Source organism: Protopterus annectens, chromosome 8.part0 (genome assembly GCF_019279795.1).
Source record: "Protopterus annectens isolate FY-2018-M chromosome 8.part0, PAN1.0, whole genome shotgun sequence".
In the NCBI taxonomy this organism is placed as follows: Eukaryota; Metazoa; Chordata; order Ceratodontiformes; family Protopteridae; genus Protopterus; species Protopterus annectens.
This window is the reverse complement of record NC_056741.1, coordinates 499,783,264-499,794,257: the sequence shown is the minus strand read 5'-3', so window position 1 is coordinate 499,794,257 and position 10,994 is coordinate 499,783,264.

Here is a 10,994-nt window from a genome sequence, read left to right as displayed (position 1 = left end):
GATGGCATGGCTATGTTTTTTAAGCCATTTCAGAAGTACACATGCTTGACAATCCATGAAAAAAGAATGTTGTTTAATAAATATGCACAAATGTTTTAGGGACAGGTCCTTTGAAGGCATTTTTAGTAATTCAAATATGTTTTATTTTCAAAATGGTTTATTTGCTTGTTCTTTTGTGAGTGGGGGAGGAAAGAAGAGTTATTGATATGTCACAAACTACAATGGACTGTTATTTTGGGGGAAGCACAGTTGAGTCACTGCCATGGCACAAACATACATATGTTGCTCCTGCTACTCTCCTTGTTTTGCAACCTGACTGGTGTTAGTATTTCACATCTGTAGACTGTCTTATGTTTTTCCAGTGGGTAATATTGACTGCCTACATTTACTCTTTTATCTGGAAACAGTTACTTTGCAGTTATGTGATACTTATGTATATTGTCATTCTGTTGCCTTTTAGGACACAAGCAATGTCAGTGAGGCAGAGACCCCTATTCAGTGAAGCAAAACAAAAAAATATCAGTGTTGATGCTGTCCATCAACAAGGGGCATTTTTGCTAGAAAAATGTCAGCCCAATACGCAACAAAGGCTACAAATATTGTTGACAACATTAATTTGGTGGGCTGCCACAGCCAGACATATGAACAGGTGTGCCACAGGGCCACTGAGATGATTATCACTGCACTCAGGTGTGCAGCTACAGTTGCCTAAGACCAAAGGTTAACCAGGGGAGGGCCTGCTACAGAACCACCTCTTACCCCCAGTGAAAGGTTCCTGGCAAATATCTTCCAAGATGATAGCTCACAGCAAAGTGGACCACAGTATGTCCTTGATATGGGTGCCACTCCTTCTCTGTCCCAAGAGTAGCTTCTAGGTAGGCTTTGCTATATGACCAATTGAATACTGCTGTATAGTAAAACTATTGAAATAAAAGTTACTTCTTTGTCACATGTCATTTTGGGGACAGGATGGAAGATTTCTACAGTTATAAGCTTAGTATGGAGTTTTCAGCCCTGTTCCTGTTGAATGTAGAGTTAATGGAGATATAGAGGAGTACATGTATTACCCCTCTATGTCTCTTCCTGTGTCACTCAACTTATGTTTAGGGCTGTTGTGGAGGCACAGGCACATTCAGAAAGGTGCTTCAGACAAATGCTCAGGGTTATAGATGTGTAATAGGCTGACAAGTATGACTGCCTCTACTGTGCTATTGATTCATTGGATCAGATGAATGACATATTGGAATGAGGGGTGTGTGTGTGATAGACTGAGGGGTGATTGTCACAGAATGAGCAGTGTCTGTGATGGAATATCTGCTGGGAGGGAATGGTGTCCTCATGGGCATAGGTCAGCCACAACATCTGCTTATAGCCAACATGACCATACCTGATTATGCTGCTGTAGTGGCAGTACTTCCACTGGTCAGAGAGTGAGTGCACTGTCCACACCCAGACATGACAGATCATAAGGTCAAGGCCCTGGGCATTCCCGTAAAGGCAGCATGTCCAGCAGACATCAATCATGTTTAGGTGGCAGCATTGCATCAGTCCTTGGGTGTGGAGGTGCCAGTGCAACTCCTGGCAGAGCCAGTTCTCATGGTCAGGGGCAACAATGATGAACTGCCAACACTAACAAGTTTGGCACAAACCTATCTGACATACCAAGATGTAGAGCTAGCAGTGAGCTTGGCTGTGTTCATGCAGACTCTCACACACCACTTTCACATGGAGGATTCCTACAAACACACACACAACAGTTACATGGTTCTGCCTGTCTGCTTCCCTTTCTTACTCACACACACTTACTGACCTTTTGTGTCAGCCTAGGCCACCTGCCCCCTCACATAATACCCTGTGCAAATGATAATAACTACACCATATCCCTGTTTTTTCTATGTTGGATTCAGGGATACAAAAGTTTTGTGTCTGATGCACAGGGTGCATAGCTACATTAGTGCTTAGTATATCTGATAATTGTACCTATCACTTATATTTGCCTTGCCAAGTTATACAGTGGATAGCAACATCATGCCAGTACTTTCTAGTGTATTCTCTTATAAAGGCTGTGAAGTCGGGAACTGCAATGTGTCTCATTACTTTCTAACATTTCTCTTTAATGATTTTCCAGGACATATGTATGGTGTGCATCATAAGTCACACCATCATATTCACATCTCAGGATTGTATGACAGCACCACAGTCAAATCTCATCAGAACAGTAATACAGTATAATTCTCTCTTTTGCATAAACCTCAACAGACACATGCAGCAGCTGGATAGGCCACAGGACTTTCTCATCAAACATAAAGCCTACTAACCATGCCATGATGCATGTGGATAGAGTAAAAGACATGTCACTGTAATCTAGCTGGTATCAGATGAAGTGACTTCTGCCTGGGCTCCAGGCCAGGGTCTGATTATGCCCTGTTGGGATGATTACATATGCAATAATCTGTTATAGGTGATGACATCAGCATTGACTATTGAGCTTATGGTAATAACGGTATCCCACATGCTGGTGTAAAATGTTCTCTGTAATATCAAGTAACATTTCACGCATACACACGCACACATACACACACACACACACACACACACACACACACACACACACACACACACACACACACACACACACACAGACACACACACACAAACACACACACAAACACACACTGACCCAGTTGACTGCAATGAGAATAGAATTCCTACCTATCTAAGTACACAGACTACAGAACACTGTACTTTATGCAAGCAACATGGCACAAGTCTTACTTTTGCTGCAGGTCGACTTCTAATGGATGACATCAGCAGGCCATGTGGGAGAAAAGAGGTTGTGAGGGCTGCTTGAAATGGAAGTGTAGGCAGGTGCAAGTATCAAAATACTGGCAAACCATGCTATTGGAAAAGTAACTGTAGGATAGCACATCTACTCTGCTGAGTAGAGATATACACACACCCCCAGTTGACTGCAGTGAGAACAGAACCCCCTACCTATCTGAGTGAATCTACTTTATATAGTCGAATAATAAATTCACCGATCTACAAAATATCAAGATGACAAAGTTACAGTTTCACTATGTCAAAAGTTCCATAATAAGCATCACAATGTTAAAATGTTGAAAATACTATATTGGACATTTTGTTTTAAACCCTATTCCATTGTAACACCTTATACAGTGAATTTGTGCTTATACACTCCATATGATGCTCACTTAATGTGCAGAAACAGTGAGTAAAAAGACATGCATCTGGAGCGTTTCTCCCCAGGCCTCCACTGAAAACAGGCTCTGTGGAACCTAGTCGGACATTCCCGGTCAACAAATGTTAAATAAATAAAATAAATAATAAAATAAAAGGAAAAACTAATTTTTATAATAACCATTAGTGAAGCATTATGTTACATCTTTAGGTCTCTGCTAATTGCTTTTAAAAAATTCCACTGGGTATAATTGGACTTGTTTTTAAGATACTGTCAGACTGAGCATGCTGGTATAACAACTCCTGCTTTTTTGGAGGGCAACCAGTTGATATATACACTCGTAGTTCTTCAATTCTGTTTTGATTTGTTCTCTTACAAGAGCTAAAATTAACACAGACAAGTTTGTTGTTTTACATCCCATTAAGCATTTTAACTTTCTGTGCCATGCCTCGACCACATTCTGCATTCTAGGTAGAAAGAGAGCATTTAAGTTTGAAGCATTCCAAAATAAAATGGGAAAGAGTGGAGGAAATCTTGCAAATGCTGCAGTCCTAGTACTGAATTTCCTTGTCTTCCCCAAATGATACCAGTCAGTAAAATCTTTAAAAATGTCCTTGCCTTCCTAAGAAATGCTTCTCTTAATAAATAAAATGTAGGTAGTACTTCTCCTTTGGTTAGAAATGCTAGTGCAACTAAACTTTTTACTGCTAGCTGAAAAGACAGTGATTATACAAGAATGTTAAGCCTAGTGTTTGCACTTTTCTCAATAAATTTTGACCGAAATTAAAGAAACATCCTTTTGACAATGCCCCATTTGCATTCAAATGAACACTTTTAATTGCAGCAGCTTCAAAATCACACAACACAAGCTTCACATTACTTTCAAATCCATTTTCAGACAAATGGAAAATACAATGCCACATAATGTTATAAGCGTTTAAATATCTCTTTGACATGTGATCTGAATACTGTCCATTTGTCTTTAGATTACACCCTTATAAAGGTATGTGCCATCCATCATCCATATGTTCACTCTACTTAAATGAAATCAGTTATTTACAGTGCTAAATACTAACAGTATGTTATCTGAAGTGTCATTGCTTATTTCCTTTTGAATTAAATTACCATTTTTAGAGGAAACATGTTTAGATCTACATTTTCTAATATTAAGTTAGGATTACTGTCTAGGTTTGACACTTTTTTATGTATTCTTCCAACTTATTGAAGCAACACTTTCCTATTAGGAAGGCTAGGTACAAAAATCTGCAGACGTTGAACAAATAACATCATCTACCAACAAGCAAGATGAATCTCTAGACACAACATCTCTAAGTTTTAATTCACTACATAAACTGTACATTTCTTCTTCTACTGGATCTCCTGCATAGGTATGAAGCTCAGATTTAGTCAACTGCTCTACTTCAGATAAGGAAATATTTACACCCTTTCCTTTACATTTGTCTGTGACTTTTTATTTATACTAGTACTTTTTTAGCTTTCAAAGCACACTCGAAATTGTACACATATCCTTCAATAACTAAAACCATTTTTCCTTTTTGGGATTGAGTGGTATTGTACAATTCTCTGATTGTACCTGGACTAAAGAATGAATTGTTTGTATTTTTATAGTACAGAGTACACGCTCTTAAAGAAATACTACCCTATTTACAGTGCACAGCTTGGTATTATCTGATGAATTACATGGCAACAATGTATACATTCATATTTTTAACAGTTCAACTTTGCCGTCTCAATATTTTGAAGTTTGATGATTTGGTTATTTGACAATATAAAGTAGATCCATCTAAGTACAAAGACTATAGATTACAATACTTTACACAAGTTCCACAGCACAAGTCTGACTTTTCCATGGCTGCAGGTCAAATTATAGTGGATGACATCAGCAGTGCATGTTGGAGATTAGAAGGAAGTCCTGTCTGAAATGGATGTGTAGGCAGGTACAAGTATCACAATCTGTAAATTTATGGGATTGGGGCAGTAACTGCAGGATGTACACTTGCTCTTCTGGCTAGACACACACACACACACACACACACACACACACACACACACACACACACACACACACACACACACACACACACACACAGTTAACTGCAGCAGAACAGAATCTTTATCTAGCTAAGTACACAGACTACAGAAGTCAGTACTTTAAGCAAGCGCCATGGCACAAGTCTCACTTTTACCTGACTGCAGGTGAACATATAGTAGATGACATCAGTAGGCCATGTGGGGGACAAAAGGTTGAGAGGCCTGCATAGGCACATAGATTCATAGGTTCATATAAGGCCAATAGCCTAACAGCACTAGGATGTGTAGAAGTGTAGCTGTGTAAAAACATAATTACCCTTATTAAGCATAGTTGGATGCTTGAGTTTAGCACAGCAAGGTTATCAGCAGCACCAACTGGCCCAGCTCATGAGGGGCCACAGAACATTATATATTACACTTTGTAGTGTGGTTGATTGCTTGATATATTAATGTAAATAAATACTGAGCCCCCAGTGTTGTAGTTCTTGGTGGGGGAGGGGTAACACGTGTATGCAGTGTGAATTTATGACATATACTTAGAATGCACCCTCAGTTTGCAGTGTTTCCACATGTACTTTTATCTCATACAAAGCAAACAGACAATAAACACCAATAAAAGAGAATCATAGATGCACAGTTCCATAGTACAGTGAGCAGCCGATTGGATGATGGTTAACAAAGTGTACACACATGCAAGTTACACTTGTTTGTGTGTAGGTAAGCACTGTGCAAATGTGAGCCACATTGCTAATGTCTGACAAGCAGAATGCAACAGTGTGCAGTTGTGTATCTGTTTTTCGCAAAAGTGAAAGGCATGCTGATCCAAATAGCAGGGAATCATTTACAGCACTATAGTACACAGTATACCTGCAGTCATACATTGGATGATAAATGGGATAATACATAGATTACTCCATCAGTAAAAGTAATGCTGTATGGGATATGCTGTATTTGAACCAAATTCCATGTGTATGGAAGTCCTACACTTAAACTTGTTGCCACAAGAATGTTGAGAAAACAGTTCTCAATGTTGCACTCAGTTGTCACAGCAGTAAAACAAAGGTTGCAGACTCTGTACTACAACCCAGTGCTATCTGTACTCCAGGTCATTTTTTCATGATGGCCAAGGACATTCATTGAATGCAGCTGGTTTCTATTTCCGGCTGTCTGCTTCCTAGTCAGTCTGCTGTACTTTGCACAAACCAGATAAACACAGCCGATTTCCTGTTATGCAGTTCATCTTGCAAAAGTGCAATTAAAAACGGGAAGAATAAGACATAAAAAACTTTAGTAATGGACACATATAAGTAAAATATGTGTCTGCTGTCACATGTTAAGGTATTTTCTGTACAAATTCGCCACTATTGACTTGATTACTGCACCAAGTAAAGAAATTTAAGGATATGGTATAATATTATTAAAGAATACATTCTAACTTCAGGACTTACCTTGCAAATACATCATTTTACACAATTTTATTTTAGAGCTAAATTTTCTTGTCTCTACTCCCATGGTATTGAAATATTCAGGAACAAAAATGCAATGGAGGCTACATGGATGCTTTTGAATAACTCTACCTTATTGAAAATCACCTGCTTATGCTGTAGTTAGCACCTATAAAAAACATCTGCTGCTTTACTGAATATATCAACTCCATTTGTACTTGTACATGATGCACACCTATGCACCACTGCACACACCAATGCTTAAATAAGGTAAACACAAGTAATCTTGTTATTACTTTTCACTGTTCCTGTGATATCACACAAGCTTGCAGCTGAAAAAGTGAAAGAAAGGTTGCAGGCCCTGTACTAGAACCCAGGACCTTTTATACTCTAGCCCTACACATTAATTTGCCCCCACAGGAATAGTTATGTGCCAAGCACAGAGAAACCTGCCATTCATTCCTTCATTTTCCATGGTTGCGCTAAGGACTGCATTGTGTAAACAATGACAAAAATTAAAAAAAAATGATTTTTAACTTAAAGCAGACAGAGATGATACATTTCAACAAACAATAAAGAGGTTGAAACAGAACTTGTGAATTATACACTGTTTACATGCACTTTTACACTTCACAGACATACATGTACACCTCTGTAAGTGTAACCTGATACCCTCCCGATGTCATCATTCACTGATTTTTTTTTTTTTTTTTTTTTTTATATAATTCTCTTTATTGCAGTTTTCAGAAAAGACAAATACAACAGTGAGCACCAAAGAAAATACAGAACTTAGGACATATCATACAACTATTAAACAATGGAACATATACAACAATTACATAAAAACTCGAACTATATACAGATTCTACTTTGCCCAGGAACTTGTTATATAAGTTATTCACATATGAGATAAAAAGATGGTGTCCAGTATCAAAATGGAGAAAAAGGAAAAAGAAAAACTCATTTGAGTATATGATCAGATAGAGTATCCCAAAATTCCTTAATAATTGGTTGTGTTTAATATTGTGGAACAAATATCTGTGAGCCTTGAGATGTTTAATAGCTATGCGTTTAAAACCCTCCCAAGAGAGGGAGTGCCTATTTTTCCAATTTAGGGAAATGTAGTATTTAATTAACATGAAAATAGGAATCAATACCTTACATTTCCTTTCAGATAGACCCGGAGGTGGAATATGCAAAATGGTAAATTCCCACGAGAGGGTAGATTTTTCATAGCCAATTTTCTCAAGTATCACTCTCAAGGCACACCAGAGCTTATAGGAACACTTGCAACTCCAAAACAGATGCAGGATATCATCAGTTTGGTTCAAGCAATAACTGCATTTAGGGGATTAATTAGGGTAGAGCTTACTTAGTACTTCAGGGGTAAAATATGCATTGTTCAGAATCATCAGCTGGGTGTATTTCAATTTATTGAAGGGAATAGATTTAGAACTTCGTTTTATAGCCTGTGCTATTAAGCCTTGGTTTATTTCTGGGTTACTTTTTAACCAAAATTTTGAAATAATAAACTCGTTCTGAAATCTGAGTGACAAAATAACCTTGTACGCATTCGAGGTCATCTTTTTTTCACTGAGCAGAAGTTTCTTTAATGTTCTGCATGCTGAAATATCTTCCTCTGAGACCAGGGGATGATCTATGTATTACCCTATCAACTCCCTAATCTGTCGTAAAATGACCAGGTATTTCTTGGGCAAATTCAAACTGATTCTTAGGTTAGAGATTGTCATATGTCTGAAGGGGAAGAGATCCGAAATAGAGGTATTCAAAAGAAGGGGGTAATTCACCAAGTTTAACATGTGCCCACTCAATTTAATGTTAGGGTTGAGATGAATTGGTTGTAGTGTTATGAAGGAGTGAGAAAGATTCAAAGATTTGAACAGAGCCTGGAGGGATTTTATGCTATATAAAAGACCTTTTGTACATTTCAATATGCTTATATTTGCTTCATTTAGAAATGGAAGTGCTACCGGGCTGAATTTTAATGATTTAATGTAATTGTTACCCAGAATCACCCATGATGGAGCCCACTTATATTTGTCTTTATGGTAAGACGCAATCTTTAATACCCTACAGGCATTGATTATCTCATAGTAGGATTTAAAGTCAGGCAGACCCAGACCTCCCTGCTCTTTAGGATAGGTGAGTTTAGAGTAGCTAATCCTGACCGATTTTGGGGCCCACACGAATTTAGAAATAGAAGAAATGACCTTTTTAAAAAAATTGTTATGTAAAATATTGGTGGTGGAATGAAACAGGTATAAGAGTTTAGGGAGGATGTTCATCTTAATCACTGTGGTTCTGGCCAGAAAAGGGAGCTTCAGCCTAGACCATCTATTGATATCATTTTGAATATTTGACCAATACCTGACCACATTATCCTGAAAGTAGTTATGATTACCTTGAGAGAATTGTATACCTAAATAATGGAGCTGCTCCTTCGCTTTGATCTCTGATTTTAAAGTTATATTAGGTAACCTAGAGTAAATATTTAGGGGGAATATTACAGACTTTTCCCTATTAAGTTTGTAATTTGCTAAGTTGGAAAATATATTAATTGCAGCTAGTAATTTATTTGGGTCAGAATCGGGGAGAGTGAAGTAGATATTAAGGTCATCTGCGTATGCCGATAGGGGTATCTTTAGGTTATAGAAATTATGTGGGTGAATGAAAGTGGCTTGTTTAATAAGCAGAAATAATGGTTCCATATATAAATTAAATAAAAGAGGGGAGAGGGGACAACCCTGCCTGACTCCATTCTTCATATTGATTCTGTTAGATGAGTGTTTATTAATATGAAGAGTGGTGTATGCTGTGGAGTAAATTGTTTTTATTTTGTCTATAAATGAAGTTGGAATGTTAAAGAATGGTAAAGCGGCAAATAGGAATTTCGTACTCAAGCAGTCAAATGCCTTGGATGCATCTACCGCTAAGGCGTACACAGGGTGTTTGGCTAGGTTAGAATGATGAATCATGTTTTCCAGCAGTAGGGTCTGATCATTAGTTTGTCTGCCCGGGATAAAGCCTGATTGCTCAGGAGAGATAATATGAGAGATAACAGCTTTCAGCCTGTTAGCTAGGACCATGGCCAGAATTTTCATGTCCAAATTGATTAAGGATATGGGTCTATAATTCCCAGGAATTTTAGGGTCCGTATTATGTTTAAGAATGAAGATCATTCTGGAAGCATTCAAGTGCAAATCCTTAAAGCCATTGTGCGTAATATAGTTAAACAATAAACTCAATACTTTGGAAACTTTTGCACTGAATGCTTTATAAAATTCAGCCATAAATCCGTCTGGACCAGGGGATTTATTGGGTTTAAGGTTGTTAATGACTGAGATAATTTCTTGTATATTTATCTCCTTTTCTAGGAGCTTATAATGTCCCTCCGTTATATTGGGGAAGGTTAGATTATTAAGAAAGGATTGTATTTCTGGTTCGCCAACTATGTTATCTGTGTGTCCATAGGTTTGAGCGAAGATGTTTTCAAAGATTTCAATAATCTCATTAGGTTGCTGGAATTCCTTCCCTTGATAATGTATTTCAGGTATAAATGTAGAGGATTTAGTAAGGTTGATCACCCTGGCCAGAAATCTGGAGGGAGAGTGTATCACATCTGCATATAGGGCCAAAGATTTAGTCTCATGTAAACTCAGGTTCTCTGCATGTAACAATATTAGATCTTTTTGTAGTTGGATCATACGTTCTTCCACCAGGGGGGTGTGATTTACTTGAGACTCTATTTCTACTTTCTGCAGCTGAGAGGTAAGATCCCGTTCTTTTTTGTTACGAAGTTTCTTGAAATATGCAGCTTTGTTTATCAGGAAGCCTCTGATCATTGATTTAATCGCGGCCCATTCACAGTCTAATGGAGATTGGAAGGATTCCCTGGATTTAAGAAAATAATCCAGGTATTCATCTATTTGAGAGTTAATCTCCTCTCTCCCCAGGAGATTTGGGTTTAGCCGCCAACAAATGTCTATTTTATCTGTTGGGCCCCTACTGTATCGGTGAATACCCATAGAGATCTTGGAATGGTCAGAGATAGATCTAGGGGATTGATTAAAGGAGATATTCAAAGTGTAAAAGGCCTTGGAGATGAGAAAGAAGTCTATTCTGGACCAACTTTTGGCACAGCTAGAAAAGAAGGTGTAATTGTATTTTTTCTGAGCAGGGTCTAGAAAGATGTTGGGATCAAATAAATTAAACTCTTCTTTCAGTTCAGTTATGTCTTTATGTACTGAGAGATTAGCTCTAGTTCTGGGATTTGA